Raw genomic sequence first — 23,163 nt, 5'->3', positions numbered from 1 at the left:
TATTTCAAACATATCTGTGAGTTTTTGGTCAGTTTTGATTGATTAGTTATTCTGTTCATTATGGATCATGTTTCTCTGTCTTTTGTATGCCTGATAATTGTAAAATGTATCTCATACATTTTGCATTTTATTTTGGTGAATACTGGATAATTTTATGTTTTACAAATATTCTTGAGCTTTTTTCTGGGATAGTTATTTGGAAATAGTCTAATCCTTTCAGATATTGTTTTATAATTTCTTAGGTGGGTCCAGAGCAGTGTTCAATTTAGCATTAGTTATCCTCCTTTACTGGAGTAAGAACTTCTCGAGTGCTCTACCTAAAGTCCCGGGAGTACGAGTTTTTCTCCTCTCTAGGTAACAAATTGGCACAATTCCCGCCTCTTTGAGTTCTGGGCGCTGCTGTCTTTACTCCTTTCAGAGGATTCTTTCTTCAGCCTTGGATGGTTTCCACCTGCATTTGCTGATCAGCCATCTATTGAGTAAGTGAGGGGGATTCTCTGCAGAGATCCAGTGTCCTTTCTCCACGCAGCTTCTTATCTTTGGCACTCCGTCTTGCAAGCTCTGGCTACCTTGGTCTCACTGGACTCTCAACTCTGTCTCTTCAACTTAAGGATTCTTCTAGGCTTTGCTTGGGTTTTCCCTTCTGGCAGCACAGCTTGGAAATTCTCTTAGGAAAGTGGGGGCAATCATAGGACTCACCTCATTGGTTCTTTGTCTCTTAGGGAAACTGTCCTTCAATGCCTGATAACAATGGTTTGAATATTATTTTTTCTTACATCTTGTCTTTGTTTTTGTTTTGTTTTGTTGTACGTTTTTCTTGTTTTAATGGAACGTTAAGTCCAGTCTGTACTACTCTGGATTTGCTGGAAGCAGAAAATGGTATTACGCATACCTTAAGATGAGCTCTGGAATTAGACTTTCTATTCTTTTAAAATTCTTAAACTTTTTAAAGCCTTTTACAACTCACGTAAACATGAAAAACTATTACTGATATTTAAAAAATTATGGAATATAATCACTACTTATCCTCTGACAATCCTCGCCCTGGTTTACGCTGCCCACAGTATGGCTTTTGCCAAGTGGTGCCATGGCCGCAGCTGGGATCCGAACTGGCGAACCCTGGGCCGCCTGCTGAGAAGTGGAATGCACGAACTTAACTGCTGTGCCACCAGGCCCGCCCCCCTGTAGGGCATTTTTTACCTCATCATTCCTCAAACTGTAGATCATGGAATTCAGCACGGGTATTACCAAAGTCTAAAATGCAGAGACCATTTTATCAATATCAAAGGAATGACTGGACTTGGGCTGCACACACATAAAGAATAGAGCCACATATAATACAACTATCCCTCTCTGGTGAGATACAAAGGTGGAGAAGGCCTTGTGCTTGGCCTCTGCAGAGTTCATCCTGAGGCTGGCCTTACGGATCATAATGGAGGATGCAAGGACCATCAGAAGAGGTGAAATCAAATTAAACACTCAAAAGATCTGTATTATCAACTCAGTTTCATGTGTGCTTGAGCACAGCAAAGTTAACAAGGGAAGACTGTCACAATATAAATGACTAATGACATTATGGCCTCAGAAAGATGACATAAAAATCTTTATGGTGGTTATCAGAGAGAGAAAGACACTGTAGAGACAGCAGACGCCCACCATCACCCAGCCTACCCTTTGTGATATGACTACTGTGTAGAGCAGAGGGTTACATACGGCCACACAGTAATCATAGGACATTGCTGACAGAATAAAAAGTTCACCAGTGATGAACAAGGTGAAGAAAGCTAGCTTTGTAGTACCAATTATCAGGGATTGTGTTTTGATTAGCTACAAAATTCACAAACATTTTGGGTCTCACAGCTGTTGAATAACCAAGAGCAATGAAAGCCAGGTGTCTGAGAAAAACGTACAAGGGTGTTTGTAGCCTGGAGACCATCTTGGTGAGGATGATCATGTGCAAGTTGCCCACCACTGAGACCATGTAGATGATGAGGAAGAGCCCAGATAACGGAGCCTGCAGCTCAGGGTGATCTGTGATTCCCATGAGAATAAATTCTTTTAACACTGAGATTTTGTGTGTCCATCCAGGGCATTATGGAAAATTACTGTGGGAAGAACTATCGGAAGAGTTGTTGGGTTTCAGGAGCTATCACTTGTTAAGTAGTAGCCATTTTATTTTTATGACACATGGTAGTTATCACTACAAGATATATACAGTCCTTTTATGGTTCTGTCAACAATGTATCATTAGAAACCTTTGGACTAGAATGGGAACCCTGATATTTGTTCAAAAATATTTTTCATTTAAAGTGCATTGAATTAGTTAAAGCATATAAAATTTTAGAAGAAATTATAAGAAATAGTAATAGCTCTTTGTTTCTTACCCCTGCAACTTCAGTCCCAATCTCCAAAGAAAATCATAATTAATTCATTTCATAGACTTTCATTTACTTCTCTTCATTATGACTCCACATAGCTGAATGGTATTCTCATTCCACTATCCATTTTTTTAAAATTATATTCTCATTCCACTCTTTTTTATGAGTTTTGAACATTGTTTAATTATTTTTTGTAATGATAGAAAATGATTTAGCTACCTTGCAAAGTCCCCAACATGCCCACTCTAATGCTTATAAATAACTTTTTTATTTCCTCTGGAAGAGTGTACCTGAAACTTCAGCACTTGTGTGCTGATTTTTGAAGTTTCTGATTTTTGCTATGTTGCGTATCAATTAAGACCTGCATGTATAGTTTATTAAATCAGAGGAAGAATGATTAGTGGTCCTTCCCATATTTGTTTTGATCTTAGCACTAATATCTCTGAAATTATGGATTTAATATTATAGTTATATTTTTATAATACATTTTAAGACTAGAAAAAATTATTACGACATTTCTTAATGTACCACCTAAAATCATCTAGTAAACTACTATGAATATACTTGTCCGACAAAGAGCAGTATCACTCTAGAGAATGTTGTCTCAAATGCCTCAGGGGCTGGCAAACAATATCATTGCATGAAGGATAAGGAGGAAAGATAAAGAAAGTGATGAGGAAAAGGGAAACAAGATATTGCATGACTCATTTGAAACTCACTCAAATTTTACTTGTTTCAATGTACATGAACAGGACAGATAATTATTTGATTCACATAAAGCCAATAGGATATGTCATTGACAGAAATGGAGTACATGCATCACATTTTAATTTGAATACTATTCTTTTTTTTTTTTTTAAAGATTTTTTATTTTTTCCTTTTTCTCCCCAAAGCCCCCCGGTACATAGTTGTGTATTCTTCATTGTGGGTTCTTCTAGTTGTGGCATGTGGGACACTGCCTCAGCGTGGTTTGATGAGCAGTGCCATGTCCGCGCCCAGGATTCAAACTAACGAAACACTGGGCCGCCTGCAGCGGAGCGCGCGAACTTAACCACTCGGCCACGGGGCCAGCCCCTTGAATACTATTCTTATACCTTTATTTCATCTTTTATCAAGAATATATCAAATGTTTTGAACTAACACAATTTAACATAAGGATTGCATTTTCTTTACCTCTACTTCCCCAACTCCTTTCCTCTTCAGATTGTTTTACAGACAGGTGCTTCTAAACTTTCATGGAAAAATTCATCAATACTTATTGCAAACTCTTCCAGAGTTTAAAAAATGTGGACCATCCTACAACTCAGGATACTAGCAAATTCCTGATTAAAAATAAAAAGATATGATAAAAAAATGTATTTGGGCCTATCATTTCATTTATGGATATAAATATCCTAACCAAAGCTAACATAACTTTAATATCAATTTTAAAAATGCAGAAGAATTACAGTGTGTTATGTTCAAACCGGGTTGATCCCATGTTTGGCTAGATGATTTAATATTGAAAAATCTATAAATATAATTTACCACACTATCAGACTGAATTAGAGGAAAAATGTGAGCATTTGAATAGATGAAGAAGTAATACCATTTAGATGGGACGAAAACAATAAAAATTAAGAACAAAAGGGAAATTCCATAACTTGATAGACTATCTTGAAAACTAGACTGAATCTACTCTTAAAAGGAGAAAAATTACAAGTTTATTGATAAACATTGTAGAAGTCCTAAGTAAATTGTTGGAAATACTATGTTCCTGGATTACACAGCTTGGTGTTACAAAAATGTTGATTCTGCTCAAATGAATCTATTTGCTCAAAGCTTTTCCAATAAAAATCTCACTAGGGGATTTTGAGGACTTGACACTGGTCTAAAATATTTTTAGAAAGTGCAAATTATAAAGAATAAGCAAGACACTTTTGAAAGAATATGAAGTACCAGATATTAAAACTTACAGTGCTAGAGTCATTGAGACAATGTGGCATTGGCACAAGAACAGGCAAACATCAATGGAACAGAATAGAGAACTCAGAAATCTAAGACCCATGATTGCATAGAACTGTGGTGTATGACTGAGGTGGCATGTTAGGACAGTGAAGCAAAAATGGTCTATTCAATAAAAGCTGGAGAAAATGATTATCCCTATAGAAGATGATGAAATTGAATGTTTAGTTCATCCATATAAATATAAATCCTAGACTGATCAAGAACTTATTGTCCTGAGAAAATGTTTAAACTCATAGCCTTAAAAACTAGAACCTCTGGATGTTCCTTAAAAACCCCAGAAATGGGGCTGGCCCCATGGCTGAGTGGTTAAGTTCGCATGCTCCGCTGCAGGAGGCCCAGTGTTTCGTTGGTTCGAGTCCTGGGCGCGGACATGGCACTGCTCATCAAACCACGCTGAGGCAGCATCCCACATGCCACAACTAGAAGGACTCACAACGAAGAATATACAACTATGTACTGGGGGGCTTTGGGGAGAAAAAGGAAAAAATAAAATAAAATCTTAAAAAAAAACCACCCAGAAATCTCAAGAAAATCAGGAGAGAGATTCAAGATTAATTTGGCAGATTAATTCTAGCTTGCAAAATTTATCCAAAAATCTATTCACAGTATTAATAAAATATTTACAAAAAAGTAAAAATAAACATTCATTATCAGCAACCAAACAAGGAAAATGGCAAAGTCCAATTCCATAAGCTACAAAAAGTTATACCCAAAGGAAGGAATATTCCATAATACAGTTTGGCCAACTTCATCCCAACACTGCCATGTTGTAATTTTACTAATCCCTGGGGTTCCTCTGAAAGGCAACTGAGTTGATGCTTCCTGTGCTCCTCCTCTCATCACCCCTATGCAAGCACAGACTGGAAAGAAACAGGGAATCAGAACAACAGCACTGCTATCTGACGGGAGCACAATCCCAGAGCTGCCCCAGGATTTGGAGCAAGTCTCTGAAGCCCAAGGGTGTGCTTCTATCCAAATGCAAACACCCAATCACCACTAAGCATTCTAAAAGTTGTTGCAAATAGTTTCAACTGAGAAAACAGGTTGGCCACATTGAGAACATTGTCTTCCCATTCAAAGGATGAGAGAAAGAAAGAGGGAGGACAAAAGAAAGGAGAACCTGGATTGGTTTTAAAAATGTGTCAGGCTTAGAAGTCTTTGGGTGAGTTAGCATCAGCAGAAATATGTGCACCTATTATTTTTATTTTTTTTTTTTTAAATTATTATTTCTCCTTTTTTAATATTTATTTGAATTTTTTTTTTTTTTTTAAGATTTTATTTTTTCCTTTTTCTCCCCAAAGCCCCCCGGTACATAGCTGTGTATTCTTCGTTGTGGGTTCTTCTAGTTGTGGCATGTGGGACGCTGCCTCAGCGTGGTCTGATGAGCAGTGCCATGTCCGCGCCCAGGATTCGAACTAACGAAACACTGGGCCGCCTGCAGCGGAGCGCGCGAACTTAACCACTCGGCCACGGGGCCAGCCCCTGTGCACCTATTATTTTAAAATTATAAAATAGGACAAAAACCCATACTTCTCTTACCCAATACAGCTAACAAGGCCGTGAGTGCTTATATATGTTTCCATTCATTATTGTGCAAAATACACTGTATTATGTCCATAAAAGAAGACTAACTCTGCAAAAAAGTAGTATCAGTGAACGATATAAAATCAATATAAATCTTTTCTAATGACAACTTTGGAATCTGACAAAATGGAGTGTTTGGCCAATCCTACTTAGCAAATACTAAAATTTTGTAACTTAAGATGTGCAGAATTATACTCACTGGCTGTGGGATTCAATGCCAACCCCCAAACCACTATTATGTGGCTTTTTATGATCCTTGAAGACTTTTAAAAACTATACTTCTTCATTATAATTATATCCCATTATGCTAGATTCTCAAACACGTGGGCAAAATTCTCTGAGCTGAGTGACATGGTTTATGTTTTACCTGTGTCATATAACTGGGAACTGTGTATGGAAAGGTCTCCTACCCTCCTTGTCCCATCCTTCAAAAGTAATATTGCCTATTCACCTGTGGTATGTGCAATTTATGACATAAAGAGCAACAGATTCCCTTGCTGCCCTTAGCTTCATCATGAGAGATGAAAGGGAAAACATATGCCTTGAATGGTGAAGTGTTTAAGGTGTGGCAAGTCCACAAAAACATGTACCTGGCTAACAACTCTTCCAAGGATTCATCTTCCTTGTCCCTTTAATTGCACTGATCTTAAACTTGGTTTTGCCCCCACTATAAATATGTTAGGAGATCCTTTCAAGCCTTTAGCCTCACTATCCAAATGAAAACAAATTTAACACAAAGACAGTAGGGACAAAGACATGCTATTATTGTGGTGTCATAGACAGATTAGACAATTAAAAGTTTTTTATATTATTTTGGCTTTGCCATCATATTACTATTGGAAACATCATGTAGCAGACACCTCTGTCTCCCTATCCCTTATTACTTTGGGCCACCTCTGACTTGGCCTACAGTCATCGTAGACTTTTCCTGGCATGCTGGCAGCCTCGCATTTCACTTCTTTTTCTTCAGGGCAGAGTGTCTTGAGAGCTTGCTCAGACCATATGCAAGTCAGCTTGGAATTGCGTGAGATTTCATGTGTCAAGGAGCAGTACTCAACCAGTAAGGGACAAGAATGAATGGATAAGCACCGAAGCTTTCCTAGTCTTCTTTAAACAATTCCTAGAAGTGTAGAAGTGTTCTGAGGGATACTCCAAAGCATGTTGCAGGGGAGGAAGACATTTCCTCTACCCTCTCTGGGTTCGTCTGCCTGGAGAATGAATTAAATTCACATGGGACAGAATAGCAGGAGAAAATTAAACAAAGCTTTATAATATGTATACATGGGAGAGGTCAGGCAAGCTGAGCAGCTTGCCAAAATGGCTGAAGCCCCCACCTTAAATATCATCTTCAGGTAATGACAAAGGAGGATGTTGCGGGTGGAGGGGGAGTCAATCATGGGAGATTACCACACAAGCACAGTAAACAAATGCAGATTTAAGTCCTTGCCTTTGGTATTGATTAAGAGTTTCTAGAGATAAAGTCATCTCCTCTTCTTCCTGGTAGAGAAGGAGTTATCTTTACAGATGGAGATTTTCTTTACGATGTAAATGTCTCCTAACAAAGGGCAGGTAAATTCTACGTTTCAGTTGCTTTCGTGTCTGCAAAGTGACCAGCCTCAAATCCTCATGCCAAAGAGACATATCTTGGGGTGGCCAATTCCAGGTCCCCACAATCTCCAGTGATGGACCCTTAGTTGCTTACAGCAGTAATCTATATTTTATTGCACACTTCATTAACTTTCTCTCTTCTTGGTCTCATATTCTACATTCCCTCATTTTTGCTTTCTGGTATCGTCTACCAAATAAACATGATATACTCAAATCCTTGCTTCAGCGTCTGCTCTTGGGGCAATTTCCTCTCTGACAATCTTAGTCCCTTGTATGCTATTAGTAGAATGAGGCCACACATATCTGTAGCACAAATGACACTCTATGGAGGCATGATAATAAGACATAGTGATAATAGCATAATACTGGATAACTGGAAACCCTATCAGAAACCATTAACATCTAAGATACAGACACTCAGTATCAATATCCCTGACCTGACCATCAGCATCTTTGCTTAGACAACATTCTAGGTGGAGCTTTCAAAAAAATGCTTACTCTTCCTTCAGAATGTTTGTCTAGAATCATAGTATAAATATAGAAATAATACCAAACAGAAAGAAGGTTCCTTACTACCCTCAAAGAACATAATAATAGTGGTAAAAACATCATTACTCCAGAAAATGTAGTTATGAAAAGAGATTATTAATATGCATGTGTTGGCGAAAATAATCCATAACCAACCTATAAATGAAAATTTGGGTGAGTTTATTCTGAAGTAAAATGTGAGGACCATGGCCTGGGGCCTTTCTTCTTAAAGCAAGAAAGGGCACCAAAGAAGTGAGGTGTACAGAGTGGTTATATACCCCCAAAGAGGATGTTTCACATATGATTGAAATGTCCCTTTTATAATAGTCACAAGATTGCCCTGTCGGCACAGTGATTGATGGACACAACAGGTAGTAGGTCTGCTGTCTTGGTGGACACAGCAAGATGGCAGATCTGTTGTCTCAAGCTGGGTGGTCACAGGTGAGCACAGCAATCAGTTCCTAGCCTAAGGAAAAATGCTTATCCTTAAGGCAATGCCAATGTGGAGGGAAGTTGCACCTTTATATTAAGGGCCTTTGTTCTTGCCATAGGAAATGTTTAAAGCAGATATACAATGCATGCTCAATGGCTGTGTTAGGACGTTTTGGAAAAACAAAGTCAAGTCGAATTAGGTTTACACCAAATGGTTTCCTCATGTACTCCAATACATCCTATTGCTCGCCACTTCTATTTGTCACATGGTATTATGGACTCAGTCTGGTGTTAGTGACTATACTTATATCTATAATTTAAATTGAAGACAGGCATCAAAAATAGTCATCTAGTAATCATGCTAATCAGTGCCATTTCCTCACCTGAAATGAGGAATGAGTTCTGGTTCCCTCATGTGATTACTCACCTAACTGCAGCCAGAAGAATTTGTGAGTGTCTCTTCCCTTTGAGACACTCCCCTGGGGTCTTGAATATTTCTTGTTTATTCCCAAAGCATCTGAGAAGAGGAAATGCCACCACTGGTCTTTGCTAACTTGCCAGGGTACCTTTGATTTTCCTATTGAGGAAAAGTTCTTTTGTATAGAATTCACCTGCTTTCCTTTGTTATTATTTTTACTGCATCCACTCAAATGTAAGTACATTATTTGTTGAATACATGCTGTAATCATCAAGTTATTTCAACATTCACCATTTTCCCCAATGCCTTCTTCCCAAGATTTATGTCTGGGGATGAAGACAAAACTCTTTAAACAAGTACTATAGTGTTTTAAAAGATTCAGAAGGAGAAAAATTATGAATATATGTGTGTGACTTATTTTTATTTCTTTTTGTGATTTAGGGGACTAAATTGAGTTAATGATACCCTACTGCCATATCTCATAATCATCGTCAGCTCTCATTCCCCATTCCCACTTCACTTTCCCTTCCCCACATGGGTACCTCCTCTACAGAAGTTGTTATTTGCCCTTAGAAAGGAATACAGCCCTACAAAGTAAATATAATGTAGGTTTTAATGTGCACACTTATGTTGTTATATAACTCATTTTGATACCTAAATGTTCTCACTCAACTATATGCTTTTGAAGCATATTGATTTCATTACATACACACCAATATTTTGCTTACTTTTTTTATTGTAATTCGGATCTTCTTTCATTTAATGTATGTTTGTTCCCATAGTAATAGGCATTTAGTTAGTTACCAACTCTTGACTTCTACATGTATAACCACAATTAACAAGTTTGTTAATTGTGTGTGTGGTCCTCACTGATCCATGAATGAACAGTTCTGTGAATTTTCTCCTGGAATGGGTCCCTGATATGGGAAAAATAAGCATATTTAATTATTTAAGTATGGATCTATTTCAAAATTTCTTTTATCAATATACATTCCAGTATCAGAACAAGAATTTCATGCTCTGGACATACAACTTATAAATATGTACTGCTTATACATCTAGAAAAGGATTGCAATAAATAATTAAATCAGATTTAACTTCGTAGAACTAAAATTCTTTTACTTGTCTTAATACATTATTTAAAAAAAATAATCCAAATACTGATCTGGATTTGAAATAGAAGGAGGCACTAAGCACAATCAATGTCAACCAGAAAGTTCAGAGATTATAACAGAGACAGATAAACACCATTCTAATACAGTTTTAATATTTGAATGTCTATAATAGGGACAAGATAGACAACTGTGGATAATGCAGATGAAGCTGTTATTGAAGTGATGCAAAAAACTGACACACGCTCTGTAGCAGAGGGGACTGGCTGATCACCAATCTCTTTGCTTTTCCTCTTGGGCACATGGCTAGACTATTCCTCACCCTCCTTGCAGTCAGGTGTGGTATCACAGCCTCTTTCTCTCTCTAAACCATTCTCTCACCACTGTGTGTTTGTCCTGAATGGTGTTCCACAGAGCCTTTGTGTTTTAGAGCTTGTAGTTTCCTATCATTGAAACACCAAATGTTGATAAAGTGTTGAAAATTTGTGAGAGAGGAAGCAAACAATGAGAAAAGTGATGACAGCAGAAGTGAAGATGCCACAACCATCTAGGAACTCTGTTTTTAGCCATATTGCTTATTCAGTGGTTGAGAAGCAATATTTTAAGCATTCATATCTTAATATGACAGTTTCTTACTTAGATATTTCATAAAGAGTTTTCAATTAATATACTATAATCTCATGAATCTTAGTCACTTTTTATGATTGTGTTGATTTTATCATTCAGTAATGTATTCTATTAGGATATTTTTTGCTGAGGAAGATTCACCTTGAGCTAACATCCATTGCTAATCTTCCTCTTTTTGTATGTGAGCCACCACCAAAGCATGGCCACTGACAGACTAGTGGTTTAGATCCACACCCAGGGACCAAACCTGGGTCACTGAAGTGGAGCATGTGGAACTTAACCGGTAGGCCACTGGGGCTGGCCCTAGATCTTTGAAATATATATTTTACAAAGTTTTTTTTAATTACATCAATAGTAACCTTTTCTGACCATTGTAGCTCAAGCTGATTTGTGGTTATAATTGTTTTTTAAGAAGTAGATATTTTGATATTTAATTATTATTATATATTATATTATATATTTTAATATTGTTTGATATTTTAGTTAAGCCAAATTCATGTACATTTTGTGAGATGAGATAAAGAGTTTATCACACCTGTCAACAAAATTGGTCCAACCCAGATAATGGTTTTTTTTTAAAAAAAAGTCTTTATAAGTATTTGACAGAGTCAAAACAAATCCTGAACAGAAGCTCAGAATAGAAGGTGATGACTGGGATACAATATATGGAAGGGTCTCAAGCTTCATAAATAGCTCTATTTAATAGAAGGAAAGAATAGTTTTATAACCTTTAATTGAGATGTTGAAAGAAAAGAAAGGAGAGACAAGGAGTAAGAGAGAGGAGCCAGTATAATGGTTTAAGGCTGGGGGGACGTATAAAAAGGGCAAGTGAGAAATCCTTTTGTGTTGCAGAGTTGTTACTCTAAGAACAAGGAGGCCTGATGCTGTCATATAAACCTGTATTTTGTCTCTTTCCACCCACCTTTGCAGTGAAGTTTACTTTTTTTGGCTGATTTCTTTGAAAGGACTTTTTCATTTCCATGGATGTGGCCTGTGGAAACAGCCGTTTGGAAAGCAGAGGTGAGAGGTGTGACCTATGACAACAGAGACAACTGGAGTGAAGGCCTGTGGGCTCCCAGGAGGAGGACATTGGCTGCTCAAACCAAACTTATTTGGACATTAAGGGACAAGAAATTCTCCATTGGAAACCTTAAAATTCCTCAGTTTTACTTTTGAATTTAAAGAATTCTGAACTCCTGCCAATTTCTGTTATCTTTACTTTGCATGTCATGCCCACTCTCCCTCACTCCATTGTATTTTAGTAGTCTTTTACACATACAGTCAGAGAGATGGCTCATAATAACATTTTTTTTGGCCATGAGTGTCCTTGAGAATCAGTGTCACTTTGAGAACAATGAACTTTTTTTTGTCTAATAACATTTCACTCCAAAAGAAGTAGTCTTGGTTGTTAAGGATTTCAGAGCAAAGACAACTAACTCTATATAACAATTTTTAAGATAAGCATATAATAAGAAAAAATTAATTATACATATTATTTGGATAAATATCAACATTTCGATTTGTGAACATGAGCCAGGTGAGAGGGATCAAAAAGTGGAATCCTTTTTTATATACTGTTTCAGTCTTTTTTGCCACGTGTCCTATTTCCATGTATAGCTCAGTATTTTCTGTTTAGTTTTTATTTTCTCTTAAAAGTTTACTTTTTCCTGTGGTATAAAATTATTTTAAGTGCAAGATAAAAATAGGTTCAAAAACGTTGAGAAATTGATGGATAAAATGCTGCAAAATATAAAACCTTTAATAGTTGATCAAAAATATCTGTGGCAAGGAAGATGATCCGACTCTTGACCACATTCCAAGAAATGACTCCTGCAACTTCCACCGCCAGTCATCAGGCTTTCTCTCCTGGTTTAGAAATTATATAGTAACTTATATTTTCTCTTAAAAGGTGTTTACTTTCAAATTATTGTTTATTACTTATATGTGTGTGTTCTTGGTCAATTAGTGCATTTTTCTGTAGAGAAAATTGTATATTTCAGGTTGGGATAAAAAGGACTAATATTTTTCCCATTGAAATTAGTGGCATTTTTAACTATTTTCTGCCTCTTAACTTAGTAGGATTTTCAGGAGTAAAGGAAAACCCTTAAATGAAGACAGTTGTAGTTTTAAATTTACATTAGTTAGAACAATTGACATGGGTTACCAGCAGTGTCTTCCATGCATCCTTCATGTCCTTGTTCCTTAGGCTGTAAATGAGGGTGTTCAGCATTGGTGTCACTAGGGTGTGGAATACTGAGGCCATTTTATCAGTAGCTAATGAGTGGTTGGGCTTTGGTTGCAAATACACAAAGAGAAAGGTCATGTAGAACACAATGACAGTCATCATGTGAGAGGCACAAGTGGAAAAGGCTTTTCCTTGCCCTTCTGAAGAATGTATCCTCAAAATGGCAAGAACGATGTTGAAGTAGGATATTAGAGCAATAATCATAGAGAAAAATAAATTGGTCCTCAAAGAGGTAAACACAGCTCTTTCTGAAATGTAAGTATCAGAACGGGATGATACTAACAAAGGGGCATTATATCACAGTAAAAATGGTTGATGACATTGGAAGAGCAATATGACACAGAGAAGACAAGAAGAGATAGTGCTGTGTCCAGACACTGGGGGGCTGTGAGGGATGTCAGCAGAAGCAGACCTGTGGTGACACTGCCACCACGTAGAGCAGGGGGCTGCAAATAGTGGAGTAGTGGTCATAGGCCATTGCAGCCAGCATGAAAGTCGCAGCCACAATAAAAACTATGAATCCACCCAGTTGCACTGCACATCCATAGTAGGATATGGTTTTCTTTGAAACCAAGAAGATAACCAGCATTTTAGTGGCAATGACAATAGAATTGCCAAGACTGATGATAGCCACGTGCTGGAGGGAAAAGTACATGAGGGTTTGAAGTTGAGAATCAACACTGGTGAGACTGATGATGCTCTGGTTCCCTAACACGGTCAGCCCATAGATGACTAGGAAAACAAAGAAGAGAGGCATCCGGTGTTCAGGACAGTCTGAGGCTCTTGTGAGGAGGAACTTGGTCACCTGAGCAAGAGTCCCTGGCGCCATTTATGCTATTGCTTTTATCTTTTAGTGAGGAAAATGGAAAGAGATCGACAGATGGTAAAATTGCTTTTTCTGTTAGATGCTAGATTGTTAAATGACTCATCTGAAATCAGTACATTTTTGTTCACAAACACTTAAAAGTTTCAGATCTTAATTGCTTTTCTTTCCATCCTTTCCCAAAATTCAGAAATACAAACTCTCCACAGATCAATTTCATATTCTTAGAACTCTGTGACAAAGCTATTAATTTTTTATTCATTGTTGGATAAAGTTTATATTGGATGAATATACAGTTTATTATAATAGTATATTAATTAATATTTATATACATATATTAATCATAATATATGATACTGTACGAATAGATATACATGCATGTATATATCTTCCTGTGTATATTTACATATGTTCACACATGCTTCTGTGTACATGTCTGTTTCCAATGATAAAAGAGAGCTACCTATAAGAAACTGATGGGTCAAAGTGACTTCTAGGATTTTTTCCTTAGCTGTCACAGGCCTTCTTTTAGCCCCTATTTTGTCATCATCCTTGAGAATTTCAGTATTTCTATGGGAAACACTTTTAGTACCCTGGGTTTTCCTTATCAGTTTCTACCACTCCACTATGCTTCAGCTGCCCACAAACAGACTACACCTCCATACTCTTCCTTCTTAGTATCATTCAGAAACCCTGAATATTCTTTATTTAATATTTCCTTTCTTCTGCCAAGTAAGCCAGTCCTGTCCCATCACTCTGACTTCTACTTGCTCAGACGCCTCTATTATTTTATTCTCTCATCCCTTCCTTTCCGTTCCAGCTTACAGCTCTTTCCTTTAAATTGTTTAAAGCCTGTTTTGATTTTTTAAATTGGTTACTTACAGTTTTGATTTGTTAAAGTTTGAACACTTTGCTGTACTTGGATAGAGAAATGAGTCGGGGAGAAAGCTAGCATTATTTACTGTTGTCTCCTCTCGGTGTTACTGAAAGTTAGGTCTCTGATCCTGATGTCAATCCAAATAATGAGAACAGAGTCTTGGGAGAAAAAGAAAAGCTTTACTTTGCCAGGCAGAGGGAGCAAAGCAAGGGCTAGTGCCCCAAAAGTTACTTGCTCCCTGTTAAGAAATGGGTAGGGGTTTTTATTTGGGGTTTTAGGTAGGGGAGGGGAACAATGTACTTCTTGGTCAGCGTTTTCCCATAAGCCTGTGTCTGGGGTTGCTTCCACCAGAGGAGACAAAGGATTCTCAGATGAGTGTGCTTGGCTGTGTATCTCCATGGTGGAAGGTAGACTCTGACGTCAGGAAGCCAAGGAGTCGGGCCTGGGAAGCTTCAGTTTCTTGATATTCCCTGGACATTAGTTTCTCTGTAAAAGAACTTCAAGGACCTGGGATTAGCTGCAACTTTAGTGGGAGCCCAGTTTGAGGCCATCTGGGCTTTAATAATTTGTAAGTTCTATTTGGTTGTAAAGCTCAGGGATTCAGAGAGTAAAGTAATAAACATTTACACACGAGTGTAACTAAAGACCCAGGGAACTAGAAATGCAGGTTTTTACTTTTAACCCCATAGATGCCAGGTTCACTGAAAGGGAAGCAATATCAGGGCTGATATTAACTAAGAGCTGGTAACATCAGAACTATGCTGGGCACTTTTTAAATAATGATCTCTTTATTCTGAAGAAATATCCTGGAAGATGTATATAATTACTTCTATGTCTGAAAGACAATTGAGATTCAATGAGGCTAAGTTACTCAAAGGATGTTGGTTAATGGTATGGTTTTATGGTTTTTGCTTGTTTGATTGGCTAGTTGGTTGGCTGAGCATTAGTCTATCAGTTATTAGCTGTGTGATTTCTATCATGTATTTGTATTCTTGTGTTGTGTGAATTAAATGAGATAATGCACATATACAGGTTAGTTATTACAGAGCCTAGTAACAATGAGTGCAAAATATTTCATAGCAGTAGTTACAGTTATTAGCATGTTTTGAATGATGTTTTTTAATGTGGTTTCTTACTTGAGTCACAGTAACTCATTCTACCTCACTGAGGGCTTTTATAGTTGAAATAGAAATAGCAAGTGGACTACAATTTTCATATTCAGAAAACTGGGACACATGACAGCTAGCTATATACTCAAAAAACAAATCAGGCTCTGCTCTCCAATGATCTGATTCTCTCTTAAATCTGTGGTGCTTGTTTGTTTTCATTTAAAGGTGTTTTATTCCATGCATCAGATATGTGTCTGGAGTTGATCTCATACTGTTGCATCAATTATCTTGTATCTTTTGTCTCCTACCACATCTAAAAAGAACTTCCCTAGCACACACAGTATGAAAACTGACAGACAAGTTGTGTGGTTCCCTGACCAGAAATGAACCCAGGCCACAGCAATGAGAGCACCAAATCTTAACCACTAGACCACAGGGCTGGCTCTATTTGCAAAAATCATTACCCATTAAAATTCCCTCTTCTACAGAAATATAACTGATGGTAAAGCTAGGGTTGCTTTTTGTTTCAGTAGCTATATGTCCCTGAAATAAAGATTCTGTAGAACAACCCCAGTTTTCTCCTGTTTCTTCAGAATCTTGTTTGATTTTGCATTTGTTCCTGATGTGTTATTTTAATTTTTTACATATAGTTTTTTTTCAAGTTTATTTCTGAAAAGAAATATTTTATAGGTCTACCAAAATAATAAATTCTCAGTAAATAAAACTGTAAGGGTTGGCCCCATGGCCAACTGGTTATGTTCACATGCTCCAGTTTGGTGGCCCAGGGTTTTGCTGGTTCAGATCTTGGGCACGGACATGGCGCCACTCCTCAAGTCATGCTGAGGTGGCATCCCGCAGAGCACACCCGGAGGTGCTCACAACTAGAATATACATCTATGTACTGGGGGACTTTGGGGATGAGAAGAAGAAGGGGGAAAACTGTAAAAATTGTCTAAATGTTAATCATTTTATGTTACAATTTTGGGTGAGAAATAATATTGCAAATTAATTTTTAAATAGCTTCTGAAATGATTTCAAGAGTAGCCATTGGTCTCTAACTGTAGAATTTGTCTGAAACTTATTTAAAGGTGGGTTGTATTAGGGAAAACTGCATCTCGACATGAGCTCTCCGTGTCCACCAGCAGCATAGAGACTGACTGTTGACCCCAGGAATCCTTCTGTCTTATGATTTATCACTCTGTGAAAAATGGAAACTTGTTTTTATTGATGTTAAGTCATTTAGTAGGTCTTTCTTGGAGATAGAGAACCTTATATTTTAAAGACACCCAAGAAGCTTCTTATCTGGTCTAAAAGATCTGTCAATTCTACCAATTCAAAGGCAGATGACATCCTTTTTTATACTTAGGTGAAATACACTCCCTGTAATGACTATTCGCTATTCTGCATGAGTGCTCAAGGAGTCTAATTTATCGATGGGAATGCTGGACTTATTGTTTAGGTCATATTATCTTCACTTCCACTTAGCAATCAGTGAGCAGAGATTTGAGTCTAGGAAAAGAGAAAAGTAGCAGATATCATTTCAGTCCTGCGTCTGATTTGAATTGATAAAACTTTCGAGGTACTTGGTCTTCATGTCTAGAATTAGTAATAAGTAAATTATTGGGTTTAACCTACTTGTACACAGAGATCTGGTGAGACTCATTCCTGAGGTTGCTGCATGAAGCATGCAAAATGGTTTTATGTGTCTGAAATCCCTGAAGACCTTCACATGGAAATATGTTTATTTATGCCCCATTGCCTGAATGAAAACTAGAATTTCCAAATAAAAGTCTCATTCCCCAGGGATTGGTATGTTCAGATTGTCTGTTTCTACTTGACTCAGCTTTGGGAGGTTTAAGAGTCTCAGAATTTATCCATTTCCTCTAGGTTATCCATTTTGTTAGCATATAGTTTTTCGTAGTATTCTCTTATAATCCATTGCATTTCTGTGGAGTCTGTTGTAATTTCTCCTCTTTTATTTCTGATTTTGTTTATTTGAGCTTTCTCTCTTTTTTTCTTTGTTAAGTCTGGCTAGAAGTTTCTCAATTTTATTTATCTTCTCAAAGAACCAGCCTTTTGTTTCATCGATCCTTTCCACTGCCTTTTTTGTTTCAATAGCATTTATTTCTGCTGTGATTTTTATTATTTCTCTCCTGCTGACTTTGGGCTTTGCTTGTTCTTCTTTCTGTAATTCAGTTAGGTGTAGTTTAAGATTGCTTATTTGGGATTTTTCTTGTTTGTTAAGGTGTGCCTGTATTGTGATGAAGTTCCCCCTTAATACAGCTTTTGCTGTATCCCATATGAGTTGGTATGGCTTGTTATCATTTTCATTTGTCTCCAGGTATTTTTTGATTTCTTCTTTAATTTCTTCAATGATCCATTGCTTGTTCAGTAGCATCTTGTTTAGTCTCCACATCTTTGTCCCTTTCTAGCTTTTTTCTTGTAATTAATTTCTAGCTTTATAGCATTATGAATGGAGAAGATACTTGTTATTATTTCAATTTTTTAAAATTTATAGAGGCTTGCCTTGCTTCGCATCATGTAGTCTATCCTTGAGAATGTTCTCTGCAGACTTGAGAAGAAGGTGTATTCTGCTGTTTTTGGATGAAGTCTTGTATATATGTCTATTAAGTCCAACTGTTTTAGCTTTTCATTTAATTCCACTGTTTCCTTGTTGATTTTCTGTCTGGATGATCTGTGCAATGATGTGAGTGGGGTGTTGAGGTCCCCTACTATTATTGTGTTATTTTTAATATCTTCTTTTAGGTTTGTTAATAGTTGCTTTATGAACTTTGGTGCTCCTGCGTTGGGTGCATAGATATTTATAAGCATTATTTCTTCTTGATGGAGTGTCCCTTTGGTCATTCTATGTTGCCCCTCTTTGTCTCTCTTTACCTGCCTTACCTGGAAGTCTACTTTGTCTGATAAGAGTATTGTGACACCTGCTTTCCTTTGTTCACCATTAGCTTGGAGTATCATCTTCTACCCCTTCACTCTGAGCCCGTATTTGCCATTGGAGCTTAGATGTATTTCCTGGAGGCAACCAATTGTTGGATTTTGCTCTTTAATCCATCTTGCCACTCTGTGTCTTTTTATTGGAGAGTTCAATTCATTTACATTGAGGGTGATTATTGATGTGTGAGGGCTTCATGCTGTCATTATATCACTCGTTTTCCAGTTTTCCTGCATTTCCTTTGTTTCTTGTCCTGCGTCTTTTGGTCTATCCATTGACTTATGCAGTTTTTTATTCTGTGTTTCTTAGATTTTTCCTTATTTATTTTTTGTGTCTCTGTTCTGCTTTTTAGTTTAGTGGCTACCCTGAAGTTTATGTTCAGAATCTCGTGAATAACATAGCCCATTTTCTGATGGCCTCTTGTTTCCTTAGTCTAAACTGATTCAGTCCCTTTCCTCCTCCCCTCCTAAGTTATCCTCATATCTTATTCCAACTTGTGTTGTGAGTTTGTGGTTAAAGTGACAAGATTGTCTTTGTTTTTGGTGTTTTCTTTCCCTTTAGCCTAATGTTATAGTTGAATATTTGCTATCTTATTCTGAGTCTATCTATTTATCTCCTTACTAAGTGTTTTGTGACCCCTTTCTCCCTTTTTTCTTTTTTCAGGTATGAGGACCTTCTTGAGGATTTCTTGCAGGGGGAGTCTCGTAGCTATGAAGTCCCTTAACTTTTGTTTGTCTGGGAAAGATTTAATTTCTCCCTCATATCTGAAGGATATTTTTATTGGATAGAGTATTTGTGGCTGAAGATTTTTATCTTTTAAAATTTTGAATATGTCATTCCATTCTTTCCTAGCTTGTCAGGTTTCTGCAGAGAAATCTGTGGAAAGTCTGATAGGGGTTCCTTTGTAGGTTATTTTCTTCTGTCTTGCTGCCCTGAGTATTCTTTCTTTGTCATTCATTTTTGCCAGTTTTACTACTATATGCCTTACAGTAGGTCTTTTTACATTGACAAATCTAGGAGATCTGAAAGCTTCCTCCTCACACATTTCCCTCTCATTCCCTAGACTTGGGAAGTTCTCTGTTATTTCTTTGAGCACACTTTCTGCTCCATTCTTCTTCTCTTCACCTTCTTGAATATCTATAATTCTTATGTTGCATTTCCTCATTGAGTCGGATAATTCTTGGAGACTTTCTTCATTTCCTTTTAGTCTCAGTTCTCTCTCTTCCTCTGTCTGGAACAATTCAACATGTCTATCTTCAATTATGCTGATGCTCTCTTCTATGGTGTCCACATGAGCATTCAGGGAATCTGTAATTTGTTTTCTCTCTTCCATTGTGTCTTTCATCTCTAGTATTTCTGATTGTTCTTTATAGTTTCAATCTCTTTTGTGAAGTAACTCCTGAACTCGTTGAATTGTTTCTCTATATTCTCTTTTACCTCATTTAGTTTTTTGATGAGAGCTATTTTGAATTCATCATCGTTTAGTTTACTTATATCTCAGTCTTCAGGACTGAATTCTGGGTATTTACTTTCTCTCTCTTCTGGAGATTTGATTAACTGCTGATGCTGGAAGAACGAGTTTTTCCCATTGTGATATTATTCGCTTGCAGTTACAGCCTATCGACACTAGATGGGGGTTGAGAGCCACGTATTCTGAGCCCTCCACCTTTAGCTAAGATGGCGCTGCATGGCGTAGTGTGGTGCAGGTGATGGTGGGGGGCGTTTTCTCCTGCATGCAGTGCTGGGTTTCCCAATCAGCTCTCACTATCTGGTCTCCTGGGGTCTTGGCATGATGAAGTCACCCTGCAAAAAAGCTTTTGCCTCATTAGAAGGCTTCCCTGTAGGCTGTAAGGGCCTTAGGGAATCCAGGGTGATCCTCCGGACACACGGCCCCTCCACCGCTCCTTCTCTTATGGAGCTTCCCATGGCAGTGATCCCAGTCTTTAGGGGAGGGAGCGAAGTTCTCTCTTACCCCATTCCAGCTCCTCCGAGGAGGGCTCCAGCCTCTCCACCCTTCATCATTTGGCTGCCATGACTCTCCAAGGATTCCTGTGCTATTAGGATATTTTCTGTTGGAATATGGTTGTTCCTTTTTGTTGTATGTTTGAGGGGAGAGAGTCCTGGGAAAGCTCACTCCACCATGACACTGATGTCACCACTGCATTTGACTTTTTTATGTTGATTTTGTATCCTGCAACTTTACAGTATTTTTTGATTATTTCTAATAGATTTTTGGTGGATTCTTGAGGGTTTTCTATATTTAAAAACATGTCATCTGAAAATAGTGACAGTTTCACTACTTCCTTTTCAATTCAGATTCCTATTATTTCTTTTTCTTGCGTAATTGCTTTGGCCAAAACCTCCAGTACTATCTTGAATAAGAATGGTGAGAGTGGGCACACTTGTCTTGTTCCTGTTCTCAGAGGGATGGCTTTCTGTTTTTTCCCATTAAGTATGATGTTGGCCATGGGTGTGTCATATATGCCCTCTATTATGTTGAGGTACTTCTCTTCTATACCCATTGTATTCAGAATTTTTATCACAAATGGATGCTGCATCTTATCAAATACTTTCTCTGCATCTATTTTTATTCTTCATTTTGTTGGTGTGGTGTATCACATTGATTGATTTGTGGATGTTGAATCATCCCTACATCCTGGAATAAATCCCACTTGAATGTAGTTTGTGTTACTTTTCATGTACTGTTTTATTCAATTTGCTAAAATTTTGTTGAGAATTTTTGCATTTTTGTTTATTAGTAATATTGGCCTGTAATTTTCCTTTTTTGTGTTGTCCTTGTCTGGTTTTGGTGTCGAAGTAATGTTGGCCTCATAAATGGAGTTAGGAAATGTCCTATCCTCTTCAATTTTTTGGAAGAGTTTGAGAAGAATAGGTATTAATCTTTGATCATTTGGTAGAATTCACCAGAGAAGCCATCTGGTCCTAAACTTTTGTTTTGGGGGAGGTTTTGATTACTATTTCAATCTCTTTACTTGTGATTGATCTGGTCAGATTTTCTGTTTCTTCTTGATTCAGTTTTGGGAGGTTGTATGATTCCAATAAAATATCCACTTCCTCTATGTTATCCAATTTGTGGGCATATAGCTCTTCATAATATTCTCTTATAATTTTTTTTTGTATTTCTGTGATGTCCATTGTAATTTCTCCTCTTTCATTTCTGACTTATTTATTTGCATCATCTGTATTTTTTTCTTAGTGAGTCTGGCTAAGGGCTTGTCAAATTTGTTTATCTGCTCCAAGAACCAGCTCTTAGTTTTATTGATCCTTTCTATTGGTTTTAGTCTCTGTTTCATTTATTTCTGCTCTGGTCTTTATTTCCTCCCTTCTACTGTCTTTGGATTTTGTTTGTTCCTCTTTATCTAGTTCTTTTAGGTATAGTGTAAGACTTTATTTGAGATTTTTCTTGTTTCTTGAAGTAGGACTGTATTACAATAAACTTCCATGTTAGTATTGCTTTTGCTGCCTCACATAAGTTTTGGTATGTTGTGTTTTTATTTTCATTTGTCTCCAGCTATTTTCATTTTGATTTCTCCATTCATACGATAGTTGTTCAGTAGCATATTGTTTAGTCTCCACATATTTGTGACTTTTCCATCTTTCTTCTTGTAGTTGATTTCTAGTTTCACAGCATTGTGATCAGAGAAGATGCTTGATATGATTTCAAGCTTCTTGAATTTATTGAGAGTTCCCTTGTTTCCCAACATATGGTCTATCTTTGAGAATTTTCCATGTGCACTTGAGAAGAATGTGTATTCTGCTGTTTTTGGATGAAATGTCCTATATGTATCTATTGAATCCATCTGATCTAATGTTTCATTAAGGCCACTGTTTCCTTCTTGACTTTCTGTCTGGTTGATCTATCCATTGACATAAGTTGAGTGTTAAGGGCCCCTACTATTATCGTGTTGCTGTTAATTTCTCCCTTTAGGTCTATTAATCATTTCTTTATATACTTTGGTGTTCTTGTGTTAGGTGCATATATATTAATGAGTGTCATGTCTTCTTGGTAGAATGTCCCTTTTATCATTATATAATGCTCATCTTTGTCTCACTTTTTTTTGTCTTCAAGTCTGTTTTGTCTGATGTAAGTATAACTACACTCACTTTCTTCTGGTTGCCATTTGCTTGAAGTATCATCTTCCATTCCTTCACTCTGAGCCTGTTTTTCTTTAGAGCTGAGATGGGTCTCTTGGAGGCAGCATATTGTTGGGTCTTTTCCCTTAATCCATCTAACCACTCAGTGTCTTTTGATTGGTGAATTCAATCAATTTACATTTAGAGTGATTATAGAGGGCTTAGTACTGCGATTCTAGCTTTTGTTTTCTGGATGGTCTATATTTCCATTCTTTCTTTTTCCTGGTATTTCTGTCTGCCATTTCAGTTATGTGGTTTTCTGTGATATTTTTCTCCATTTTCTTTTAATTATGATTTGTGACTCTGC

General features: G+C 37.2%; 2 pseudogenes; both read right to left on the bottom strand.

Moving 5' to 3' along the window:
* Nucleotides 1–1,002: 1,002 nt before the first annotated feature.
* LOC139083202 (olfactory receptor 8K3-like) lies at nucleotides 1,003–2,093 on the bottom strand (annotated as a pseudogene).
* A 10,742-nt stretch (nucleotides 2,094–12,835) lies between these two features.
* Nucleotides 12,836–13,768, bottom strand: LOC103545091 (olfactory receptor 8J2-like; annotated as a pseudogene).
* Nucleotides 13,769–23,163: the final 9,395 nt, after the last annotated feature.

The sequence above is a fragment of the Equus przewalskii genome, chromosome 5 (genome assembly GCF_037783145.1).
Source record: "Equus przewalskii isolate Varuska chromosome 5, EquPr2, whole genome shotgun sequence".
NCBI lineage: Eukaryota > Metazoa > Chordata > Mammalia > Perissodactyla > Equidae > Equus > Equus przewalskii.
The sequence above is the reverse complement of the archived record's forward strand: the minus strand, read 5'-3'. Positions and strand labels throughout refer to the sequence as shown.